The sequence below is a fragment of the Myotis yumanensis genome, unplaced genomic scaffold (genome assembly GCF_028538775.1).
Source record: "Myotis yumanensis isolate MYYU_CA2020_CCGP unplaced genomic scaffold, mMyoYum1.0.hap1 SCAF_2, whole genome shotgun sequence".
In the NCBI taxonomy this organism is placed as follows: Eukaryota; Metazoa; Chordata; class Mammalia; order Chiroptera; family Vespertilionidae; genus Myotis; species Myotis yumanensis.
Genome location: NW_027223753.1, coordinates 154791181 through 154803658, shown reverse-complemented (window position 1 = coordinate 154803658; position 12478 = coordinate 154791181).

The following is a 12478-nucleotide window of genomic DNA, read 5'->3' as shown; positions in this document are numbered from 1 at the left end:
CTGATTACCTAAATATGCTAATAGAAAAATTAGGCAAGAAAAAACAGTAACTAAGCAAAATATTCTCATAGTCAAACTGGTTATTAAAACTTTAGAAACTATATTAACCAACCTACAATTACTTGGGGGCAGGCAAAAAGAAACTGGGAGTAAAAGATTGTTTATATATTTAGTACTTGTTTATGATGTTTGCAAAGTAAATCTCTAAAAAAAAAAGACATACCAAATTCTGATTATAAGTCCAATAAGATTCACATTTTCCTTATTTTCAATAGGCGCAATCTTGAAGGACTTTTATCCATAGGTCTGGCAGTTCTGTGAGTCTTGTGAGCAGAGGTTCTGACTGCCTTTATTCCAGAAACAGATTATTTCTCCCTCCAGAGCCAAAGGCAGGTTTGTTTAGTGACCATTGCAATAAAGATTATTTCTTCTCTCTCCAGGGCAAAAGTTAGGCAAGCTTTCTTTCTATTATAGAAGATTTTAGTTGCTAAGCTTTGAGTTGTTTTTCTAAAGTGCAACCTACTGCTGGAACTGGTTTGGCTCAGTGGATAGAGCGTCGGCCTGTGGACTGAAGGGTCCCAGGTTTGATTCCGGTCAAGGGCATGTACCTTGGTTGCAGGCACATCCCCAGTAGGAGGTGTGCAGGAGGCAGCTGATCAATGTATCTCTCGTCAATGTTTCTAACTCTCTATCTCTCTCCCTTCCTCTCTGTAAAAAATCAATAAAATATATTTTTAAAAAGTGCAACCTATTATGTATTTAAGTGTAACCGGATCCTCTTCAAGTCACACTGTGGGAACTGGGGCTCAGGAGAATGCACAAATGCTGATATTTTGGTTAATGTTTTTACTGTCAGTAATAAAGTCTGTTCTCTCATGTCTTCTGCTGCTAATGTCCATGAAACTGAGGAAGCTAACTTATTAGCTGGCAAGGTCAGAGTAAAATCTCAGACCCTTCACAGTTCTTGATAAGCAATAGCTTATACTTTTCCCTTGCTCATAATTCCAGGTCTCTACAGACACTTCCCTCACCAGTGTAGACAGTTGAGCTCTAGGTGGTGCTGCCTAAGAGCTCACACTTTGCCAGCCTACTGGTTGTCCTGGATCTATAGAGGCAGCTGCAGGAAAGTTAATGCTTCCCAAGGTGAACTTTGCTGGAAGGGAGAGAGGGGAGTCTGCAGATAATAGGTGATCTCCCTACCATCTATTGAGAAGACTCTGACTCTACTGAGATGTACCCTTCTCTTATCTCTTTTCTAAAGAGAGTTCATATGGCCACTCACTAATGTTCCTCTTCATATTTGTTTCTCCTTGCTTCCCTTGCTCCTATGCTTCCCTGAGATTGGATTCCTTAACAAATAGTAACATAGAATTTTTTGCCACAGGCTTTTTTCCCCCTGGAGAACCCTAGTTTAAAAAGGAGTTTGCACTTTAATGCCTAAAATTTTTCAATTACAGTAACTATGAGATAAAATTGTATTAACAGAAAGAAAATATTCATGCAAATTGGGTAGCTGTGTATGTGAGCTTTTCAACATGAGCAATCCAGTGGAGGTGAGTGCATGGTGGCCTTCTCTCAGGCACAGCAGCAGGACCAGCCATCATAAAGACTGTGATAGCAGTCTCCCTATAATTAAACACTCTCCCTACTAATATTCTTAGTTGATATATCTCACTGCAGCTTTACAAAGCAAGGTTTGATATAGTGCATTATCAATATTATTATTATTTTCCACAATTACTGTGACCAATAAGTTACTGGCTTATTCAGAGGAAATATTTGATTCTGGTGCCAGGCAGATCTACATATCATGGTTTTAGGACTATATTCATATTCTCTTTGACATGGATAAGATTTGAAAAGTGCTATCCAGGATATACATCATCAGAAGACAGAAGAGAGGAACTGTTCAGATCAGGGATTTAAAAATAGACTTGATATTTGGAAGATATGTGTTCAAATGCTACTTTCACCACTTCATAGTTGTCAGTATTTTTATAACTAATAAATGATAGTTTCTTTATAGTTATTGAGATTATGTTTATCCATATTCTAGAAAAATATTTTCCCTTTTAATTTTTATTGTTGAAAGCATTACATAGGTCCTCCTTTTTCCCTCATTAACTTCTTCCAGTCCTCTCCCATTCTCCTCCCTCCATCCCCCCACCCCACCCCAGTCCCTCACCACCCCATTGTCTGTGTCCACGGGTTATGGGTTATGCATATATGCATACAAGTTCATTGGTTGATTTCTTCCCATCCACTCTCCCCTGCCTTCCCTCTCTAGTTGTCAGTATTTATCAAACACCTTCATGTGCTGTTTTGTGTTAAATTCTATCCCCTAACCCTCTTTCCATATGTTAAAAGTTCTAGCTCCCAATACTTTAGAATGTGATCTTATTTGGTTATAGGGCCATTGCAGTTGTAATTAATTAAATTAAGATGAGGTCATTAGAGTGGGCCCTCATCCAACATAATTGGTGTCCTTATAAAAAGAGTAAATTTGGACACAGACATGCACACAGAAAGAACATCATATGGAGATGAAGGCAGGGATGAGGATGATACTTCTACCAGCTAAGGAAAGCCAAATTGTGAGAAAACTACCAGAAGCTAGGACAGGGGTATTGAACAGTTTCTTTTTCACAACCCTCAGAATAAACCTACCCTGATGACACCTTGATCTTGAACCTTTAGTTTTCAGAACTGTGAAACAATACATTTCTAGTACTTAAGCAATCCAACTTGTGGTTCTTTGATTAAGCCTCTTCAGAAAACTCATACAGGTGCACTGCACCATGCTAAAAACTAGGCATATAGAAGTAAAAAAAAATACAGGCATAATGCCTGCTCTCATGGAATTTACAATCTAATGTGAGATAATAGACAATTGAACAAACAAATAAAATATAACTATACACTGTAATATATTAGAAAATAAACAAAGAAGAAGATCTAAGAGAAAATTGGTGACTGGGAACAATGGTTACCTTAGATAGGAATGCTAGCAAAGGATTCTCTCAGGATGCAACCTCTAAGTTGAGACCTTCTATTTGAAGAGTTTTGAGATTAGGAGGTTGAAGTAGAAGAGGTAGTACATGAAAAGGATCAGAGACCAGTTAGACCTTAGAGTATACCAGAAACCAAAAAATGAAAACATTTCTATCCTAGTGATTCAAGGGCAAAATACAAGAGATAAAGTAGAAGTATACATTGAGGCAATACATGTAGGTGTCCAGTTGGAATCCATTTAAGGAATTTAAACAAGGGAGTGATAGGATCTACTGTACTTGTAAGTCTCATTCTAGCTTTTGTGCAGAGGACAGATTGGGGAAAGACAAGAAGGGACGTGGGTAGATTAGTTGAACAACCATCCTTTGCTAAGGATGGAGGCATGGGAGATAGAAAACAAAATAGTTGGGAGATTTATTTTGAAAGAAGAACCAATAGAACTTGCTAGTTATTGGGATTAGAAAGTAAAGCAGAAGGAAAAAAACAAGATGACTCCTATGTTGCTGGCATGAGCAGATAGATGGGCAAATGGTGGCCCCATTTGTTGAGAGATAAAAGGGAGGAAGAAAAAAGTTTGTATTCTTGTGTGTGAAAGAAGTTGAGGACTAAAAAATATTACTATAAAGTTGAGATGCCTTTAGACAGCAAGTAGAAATGTCACATGGGGAGGCGGTATACACATTTTGTCTGTAATGTTGAATTCTGGGCTAGAGATAATTTGTTTTTAATCAGCATATAAATGGTTCTTAATATATGGGAATGCCTAGGAAGAAAGTGCAGAGGTAAAGGAGAAAATATACACTCAAGCCTTGAGGTAGACATTAAGCAAATTACTTAACCCTTTTGAAACTTAATTCTATTACCTGTAAATGGGAGTAATATTACATACTCTTAAAATTGTGTGTGGATTAAATAAAATCATTCTATCTCTAAAATGTAATGCAAATCATAAAAACTGAATGCATGGTGACTATTATTATAATTATGTTATTATTTCTGTCTGGTACTAAAGAGAGAAAAGATGACAACAGGAAGCTGGAAAAATAGAGAAAACAATGTCTCTTGGAAATCCAATGGACAGATTAAAGAAGTAAGAGTAAATACTCTTTGAAGTGTATATGAGAAAAAGTGAAGATGGACACTGAGATATGACCATGGTATTTAGCTATAAGGTGATTCCAGAAAACTGCTTTGCCACAATGTTAGAAATCAAACATGTAAGAAGGAGATAATTTGAGTAGTTCTTAGAAAAGGCCGGGGGAAGTTAAGTGGATACTTTTCAACTGAGAGGCTTATGTGTGTTATCAAAGGGGGAAAATCATTTAAAAAGGACATTGGGGATATTAAGGATGAATGTCTCTGAGGTCTGATTTAATTAATGTGAAAAATATGACTGACAATAGAGCCAGAGGCCCTTCCTCTGGGGTTGAACTGGACTTTTTTCCAGAGAGCCAGTAATCTTCAGCACTGATAATTGAAGATGACTACATGGAGGAGAGAGCTAGTTTGAGAATGGGTTGCTGGGCTCCATGTAAGTGTAGGAAGGTGAGAACTTTTAGAGAAAATAAAAATCACTAACCATAAAGAAGATGGTAACAAGGAAATACTTTGTGATGCAAATGACTTGAAGGCCTGAGTACAATAGATGGAACTCACAATTGAGAAATGGTTCAGTTGTAGTGGGGGAAGTGGCAGGTAAGGAAGGGATCCACTTTAGCAACCCAGATTCTTGTGATAATGATGTGAAAGCCCTTGGTGACTGAGGTCAGCAGAAATCCAGAGAGCATAAGAAGCCAACAGATGACTTTGCTACATGAATCAACCAAATAGGTGTTGATTGTCTGGAACTAGGGACAGAAACTTTGTAGTTATTCAGATAAAGATGTGTCCATATGAAAGGTATAATTAATTAAGAAATTGCATATGAGAACATAAACTTGGTTTTAGGCAGTTAGAAGGCAATTGTTAAGAGTAAGTTTAAGTGTATGCTAAATTAGAAGAGAAAAATAGGATCATTCATTGATGTGAACTTGAAATTACATGCAGTTGAAAGAAATTTTTGACTGAATGTTTTTTAATTATTTACATGAGCCCTAACCGGTTTGGCTCAATGGATAGAGCGTTGGCCTGCAGACTGAGGGTCCCAGGTTCGATTCCGGTCAAAGGCATATACCTTGGTTGCAGGCACATCCCCAGTAGGGGGTGTGCAGGAGGCAGCTGATCAATGTTTCTCTCTCATCGATGTTTCTAACTCTCTATCCCTCTCCCTTCCTCTCTGTAAAAAATCAATAAAATATATTTTAAAAAAAATAATAATTATTTACATGAAACTAGAAGAAGTAAACTGACCCTGTTCCCTTCTATCCACTGATAGTCAAAGACTATATTCTGTCCTTATGTTGTATTTCCTACAATCTCCTGTTAATGTTAGGTACATGGCAAACGCTGATTCTAGTATAAATGAGTGAATACATGTATGAATCAATGCCCTTTCTGCGGATGCATTCAAGCACAGACTGGCCAACCAATAGCAGATGCTGTAGAAAGAATCCTATATAATAAAAGCCTAATATGCAAATTGTCCCCTCAACTGGGAGTTTGACTGGGAATTTGACTGCTCCCTATGACCTGCACCAACCACCAGGAAGGAGTGAGGAACATGGCAGGCATCAGTGACATGACACTGGCAGCGGGCAGCAATGGAGGCTCTGCCAACCCCGATGGGCCCTGATGAGAGCAGGGCCATGATGAGATGGTGGAGCAGGTGAGCGGGTGGTGCCAGGCGAAGGCGGATGAGAGCAGGGTGGCGGCTTCCAGGCACTGAGGGAGCTGGGTGGGGGCCTGATGACTCAGGTGGAGGAGGGTATGTGGGGGCCCAGGGCCCAGTGCTTCCCAGGGTCCAGAAGTCAGCTGGGACCTGCCCTACCACGCCAGATGCTTGCACTTCCATTGCTGGCCAGCCCTAGGGACCGCACCCATGCACAAATTTTGTGCACTGGGCCTCAAGTTTAACTAAAGAGGGAGGAAAGAACAATGTGGTCTCTAAATCACTTGAGCAGTAAACTCTAAAATTCTGAGTACTTTGAGTCTAAGAATTAATAGATCAAGGTTTGCCCAAGAGTACATTCTATCTGAGACAAATAATGTAGATATCAGACAACATATTTAGTCCCCCCAAAAAATATATCCTTTAGCTGCCTCCAAAACTCACCTAAGAGAGCAAAAGTATCTTATCTTAAACTAAAGGTTTAACTAGAGAAAGCTTTGCTTTCTGGGAATATATTTTTCAACTTAAAAGGATTATCTTAGAGCTTTCCATGAGAGAGCATTAGAAAGGGATGTTGAAAAGAAACAAGCCTAGGATTCTATTTACATTGGAGGTATTTTCTTGAAACACACCTTAAAGAATACGTACTTCTTGAAAGGTGCAGGAAACTCATGTACGAAGACACTAATGAGACTCATACACTAATTTTAAGAGACCATAGCAATAATGAACACTCATGGGCTGTATCAGATCCAGGATGTTAGTAATATTTTCCTGGTGACATTACATTTGCCACATCAATCTGTTTTATGGAAAAACAAATTAATAGTATTATTTAAGTAATTGAGTTTAATTTATCATTCTCCTACAGCAATGTTTTCTCTGTCAACTTTCTATGGTCTCTTTGACACTTTTAAAACACATTATCTATATATATATATATATATATATATATATATATATATATATATATATAAAAGGCTAAGTGTCTGTCAGACCAGTAGCTATGACACACACTGACCACCAGGGGCAGATGCTCAACACAGGAGCTGCCATGATGTGCACTGGCCATTTAAAAATAAACGGCAATGATTCTCTCTCATCATTGATGCTTCTATCTCTCTTTCCCTCTCTGAAATCAATAAAAAATATATTAAAAAATAAAAATAAATGGCACCATGGACCTGATGTCGACAAACCAATACTCAACTTCCCCCAAGTGGGGTACACAGGCCCCGCCACCACCCTGGAGCGACACCCCACCAAATCGTAGCCAATGGCTGCCAAGACCCCATGGAGCAAAATGCGGCCCACAGCCTAGACTAGCCCAGAAAGGTCGCTGTAGGCTCCAGGTAATGACATCATATAGCAATGCCTGGCTTCCTCTCCCTAGTGACTAGCCTCCTTGGAGTTTCTTCAGCCCAGGAAATGACTTGCTTTATAGCCAGGTACAAATATTTTATGCTTTAACCAAATGTGTATAAAGCATTTTCATGTGCTTCATCTCATATGATCTGCACAAAAGTCCTGGAGTAGATAGATAGGAGACTTGGTAGAATCCTATTTTCTTTTCATTAGCTGGAAAATGGAGATTTAGAAAGTCTAGAAACTTGACCTGACTGAAAAGAAGTAAGAAATGGTGGACCTTGAAAATGACTTCAGATTTTCTCCCGGCACAGAATATAGTCAAAAACTGCTTGCAGTTAAATGTTTTATCCTTTGTTCTCCCTGTGTGATCTACAATAATAATCTGCTTCATGTTGATATTTACTGCTGTGTTGCTGACAATTACCTGAAAGAGAAGTCAGGGTGCTTCAGTGGGCTGGAAAAAGTTTAGCTAAATCAGAAAGCAGGTTTAAATTAAGCAAATTTATTTTCTATCTATAAAAGGCTAAGTTGACTCGTGCATGCACGATACATATAAAGCTCTCGCTGGCACCAGTCACACCTGTGTATTTTGATCTGTCATTGTCAATTATGAATTTGGTTGATACTTCTATTATAGAGAAAGGGTGAATAGTGATATTAAAATATTTCTTCTAATTAATTTCCTTTCAATGTGCACGAATCCATGCACCAGGACACTAGTATTAATATAATAAAAATGGTATTGAAATTAAAATAGCAATAACTAACATTAGTATTATATTTTATAGCTATCAAGTTATACTATCACATCTCACTTGTCAATTATCTTATGAGTCAGTATTATTATTTTCATTTTCATTTTAGAAAAGCTTAGAGTTGCCAGAGTTGTATAGTAAGTAAAGAAACTGGAACTATGAACTTTTCTGGCTACAATTTCATGTTATTTCTTCTGTTTTCCTTGTAGCTTTTCACAGCTATACCCCTAAATTGGATACCTTTGGTCCTTTCTTTAAACTGCCCAGGCAGAAAAACAATTTCTCTTTATCTGAGCTATAAACTGTCACCAGAAGAGAAAGTTAGAAGATAAGTTCTTGATTCTCTGGTAATGCGGTAACCTTTTGCTTTAGGGATATTTTGGGGTATACAGAGTATTAGACATATAATACATAATTTCTTTAAAACCTTTAAGCATTAGGAGATCACCATGAAGCATCAAACATATTAATTTGTAAATCCTGTTTTCAGGAAACAGAGCTAGACAGTTCTGGTATTTCTGGAGAACTGTGAGTAGTAAAATGAGTACATGCATAGGAAATGGACAGAACTGAGTTCATATCCCATTTCTGCCATTATTAGCTGAGTGGTCTTAGAAAATGTATTCAATCATTGGACCTCAACTACTCATTTGTATAATGGATGATAGAATTTCCTTGAATTAGAGTCTTCCTCTTGGATTACAGGCAATATATATGTAAAGAGACTATCATAAGGATTTCCTAGAATGCTCACAGTTGCTACTACTATTTCTGCTACAGCTATTGGAAATCACCCTGTGCCTGCTATACTGGCTTTTACAGGGCCCAGCTGACAATGAGTAGGAATTAGCATTAGAGATAATATTGCATAGGCTCCAAGAAGGTTGCATGCATTTCTCCAATTGTTTACCCAATGTCTGTTCCTCCCACACCAAAACAATGGCAGACCAAGGGCCACACAAAATAGCTGTCCTCTTTTATAATTCTTACACATAATAATGTGTGTTTATGTGATGAGGTAAACCCTTATCACTGTCAGAGCATCCCCAGAAATTTCAGGACCAGGCTCCCTTGTTGTAGTAAATGCCCTTTTCTATGGCTGATGACTTCAATAATCGGAAGATTTTTCTGATGCACTGAAATCAAATGAGTACAACTTGGAACTACCTGAACCAAAAATTAAATAACACCTCCTGTGCTTTGTTTGTAACACCTCAGAGCCATAGGCAGAAGGCAAAGAAATGATGCTTGTGATGATTTATATTGTTGCTGGGTCTTTTCCATTCATGAGGTTACCTGTGATCATCAGCTATGCCTGAGAGACAATGGCAGTCCTCAGAGCACAGGGCACAGGCACCACGATGCATAATAAAAAGGTGATCCTAGCAACAGCATCAAAGTGGATGTGTTTTTGGTTTCCTTTCAAAAATGTTTTTACTATAGTTTTCTGTAAAGATAAAAGCCAGTAGTTTATCTGTATTCAAAAATATATAATAATAGGATTAATAAGACACCCTGAATTTTTTGCATAATGCTTTTGCTGATTTTAAGTAATAACTTTCAGATATCACAACAACCATGTGATGAAGTATAAGGTAGAACCACAGGTGCTCATCTGCAGCTTTATTCATTGTGGGAGGAAGCTAGCCTGTAGATCAGAGTCTGGGCTCCAGAGTCAGGTTTTCTGGTCTCAGATCCCAGCTCCGGACTTTCCTGGCTGTGTAACACTGGGCAATCACAGCCCTCCCTTAGTCTCAGTTTCTGCATGTGCAAAATGAGGTTCATTATGGAGCTGTTGTCTGAATTCAATGAGATAATGTATGTAAATAGCTTAACATAGAAACAGGCACATCACAGGGGCCCAATTAACAAATGTCAGCTGCTATTATTTGTCATTTATTTATTGGATTCCATTCATTAACAAAATTCAAACAAAAAGCATAAGAGAGAAAGACAGCTCTGGGTGTCAGGGAGCTCACACTCATGACTAAGACACAGAGAAGGATACGCTTACGTCCTAAATGCTCCAGGAGAAGATGGCATAGCCAGGGTATTGAGACATATTGAATAAGGGAAAGCTATCAGGCCAGGGTGCCAGGGACAGCTTCTAATCATCCAATAGTTTCCTGGTTGTAAGAGAGACAGGGAATCAGCTATAGCAGGAGTTGGCAACTTTTTCTGCAAAGGGCCTGGATAGCACATATTTCCAGCTTTGTGAGTCATTTCACATCTCTGCTTCAACTACTTAACTTTGTCATCATGTGAGAAAGCAGCTATAGTCCATACATAAACAAATGGATGTGGTTTTATGGCAGTAAAATTATATTTACAAAAACAGGCCTTTATTAGTCAGGGTTCTCCAGAGAAACAGAACCAATATAATGTGTTTGTGCAGTGTATGTGTGTGTTTGCATGTAAAAGGATTTATTTTAAGGAATTGGCTCACACAATTATGGAGGCTAGCAAGTTCAAAATCTGCAGGGTGAACTAGCAGGCAGGAGACCCAGGAAGAAGCTGATGCTGCAGTTCAGGTCTGATTGTGTTCTATTCAGAAGAACATATGAGGCCCACCCACATTGTAGAGGGCAATCAGCTTTTCTCAGAGTCCATTTACTAAATGCAAACCCCATCCAAAAATATTCTCCAGCTTGACAAATACAATTAACCCTCACAAGATTTAACCCACTATAGTTAGCTTAGTGCTGAACTAGAGGGAAAATTCTCTCTGCTCAGACTAACATGGATAGAGATCTTTTCTCCAAAAGCAACGGTAGTCAGATCCCAGGCTGCCATCAGTTAGTCATTGAGCACTCCATCCAAACCCCAGGCTGAAGGACCAGAACATGGTGACTAGCAGGTTCTGAGATTTGGTTTGGTTATTCCCAGACAACTTCTTCCCATCACTGAGAATTGGAGAACCACTGGCCTGAGCTTCATATTCACATAGGAGACAATGGGGTGGAAGGAGAAGCCAGAACTCATAATGGAACTCTACTTTCTCCTCCAACAAGTAGGACTGTGGGCAGAGGAGGGAGTTTAGCTGAAGGAAAGGATGATATAGCCACCTTTCCAAGTGGAATTAGCAAAGTCATGTGGAGAATGGAGCCCCTCTCTTTAATTCCACCCTCACTTTAATTCAGAGATTTGTTCCTTCAGAAAGACCCCCATCATGTATGGGTGGAAATTTGAGAAAATGAAAATGTTGATGGGGTAGGAAAAGAAAAAAGACTATGGAGGAAGCAGAGGGAGGAAGAGCAAGGGAGAAGAGAGGATGAGGTGGGACATAACACAGAAAATGAGGGACAGGAGAGAAAAAATATTTTTTTTTTATTTCACTCTTTAAACTTAAAACTGACTCCAGATCTCTCTTTCTAAAATTTTATATTTCAAAAAATAATTTTCTCTGGCTTAAAGGGTGTTGTAGGGCTTAATTCATTTAAATTGCAATGCATTTCCAGACTCTTCTGAAATGTATTATTGAAGTACAGAGCTCAGGTTCATTATTAATAAAGTCAGTCCTTCATAGCACAGTCTTCTTTGAACTTATTGACTCCTTGAGAATGCCTAAAGGTAGTTGTAGGTGGCCTTCATTTAATAAAAGTCAGACAAATGGAGGTATGTATGTATCATAACCCCTTTATGAGAGCTTTGTAAGAGCCATGTCTGACACTAGCTTGAAGAAAACACTGTGGTATAGGGTAACTTGCTGTATGTCGCAGTTGTACTGAAAAGTTGAGTGTGGAATCAGTGTAAAGTGAAGTACATTTCAAATGCCCTAGAGAAGATTATGGTATTCATCCCTATTGCAATAAAAAAAGCTATACAAATTGGGATTCCTGATATTTGTCTAAGTAAATATCATGAGAAGGGATAAGAAGGAAAATTCTATGTCCCATGTTTTCACAAATGAGGATAATTTATATTATTGCCCTTTCTTTTATTTTTATTTTTAATAAATTTACTGAAGAAATTAAGGAAAGCTTGAAGGAACTTTGAAGTTCAACTATGACTCCTCTTTTGATTTATTGTCAAAGCATTTTTAATTTCCTTTGTATTTCTTTTCCATCTGTTTCTTTTCTTTTCCAGCCCAAATAATACACATATTATTTGTAATTAGTTGTACAAAATGTACAATGAGTTTTTGCATGAAATTCTTTGTGGGATAATATGAGGTATAAATAAACATAATATAAATAATATATATGTAGGAAATAAGAAAAAAAAAAAACAGCAGCTTCCAATTCATAAGAGCAAGTCCTGGCAAATATTTGTGGCAATATAAAAAACCTCACTGTGTTGAAATTTTCTTTATATTATCTATGAATTTTGTTCTCTGAATATTCCTGACAACATCTTGTTCCTATTTAATTGACTCAATAGCCTCACTTAATATCTGTGATGATATTTTTTTTTAAATATATTTTATTGATTTTTTACAGAGAGGAAGGGAGAGAGATAGATAGTTAGAAACATCGATGGGAGAGAAACATCGACCAGCTGCCTCCTGCACATCTCCCACGGGGGATGTGCCCGCAACCCAGGTACATGCCCTTGACCGGAATCGAACCTGGGACCT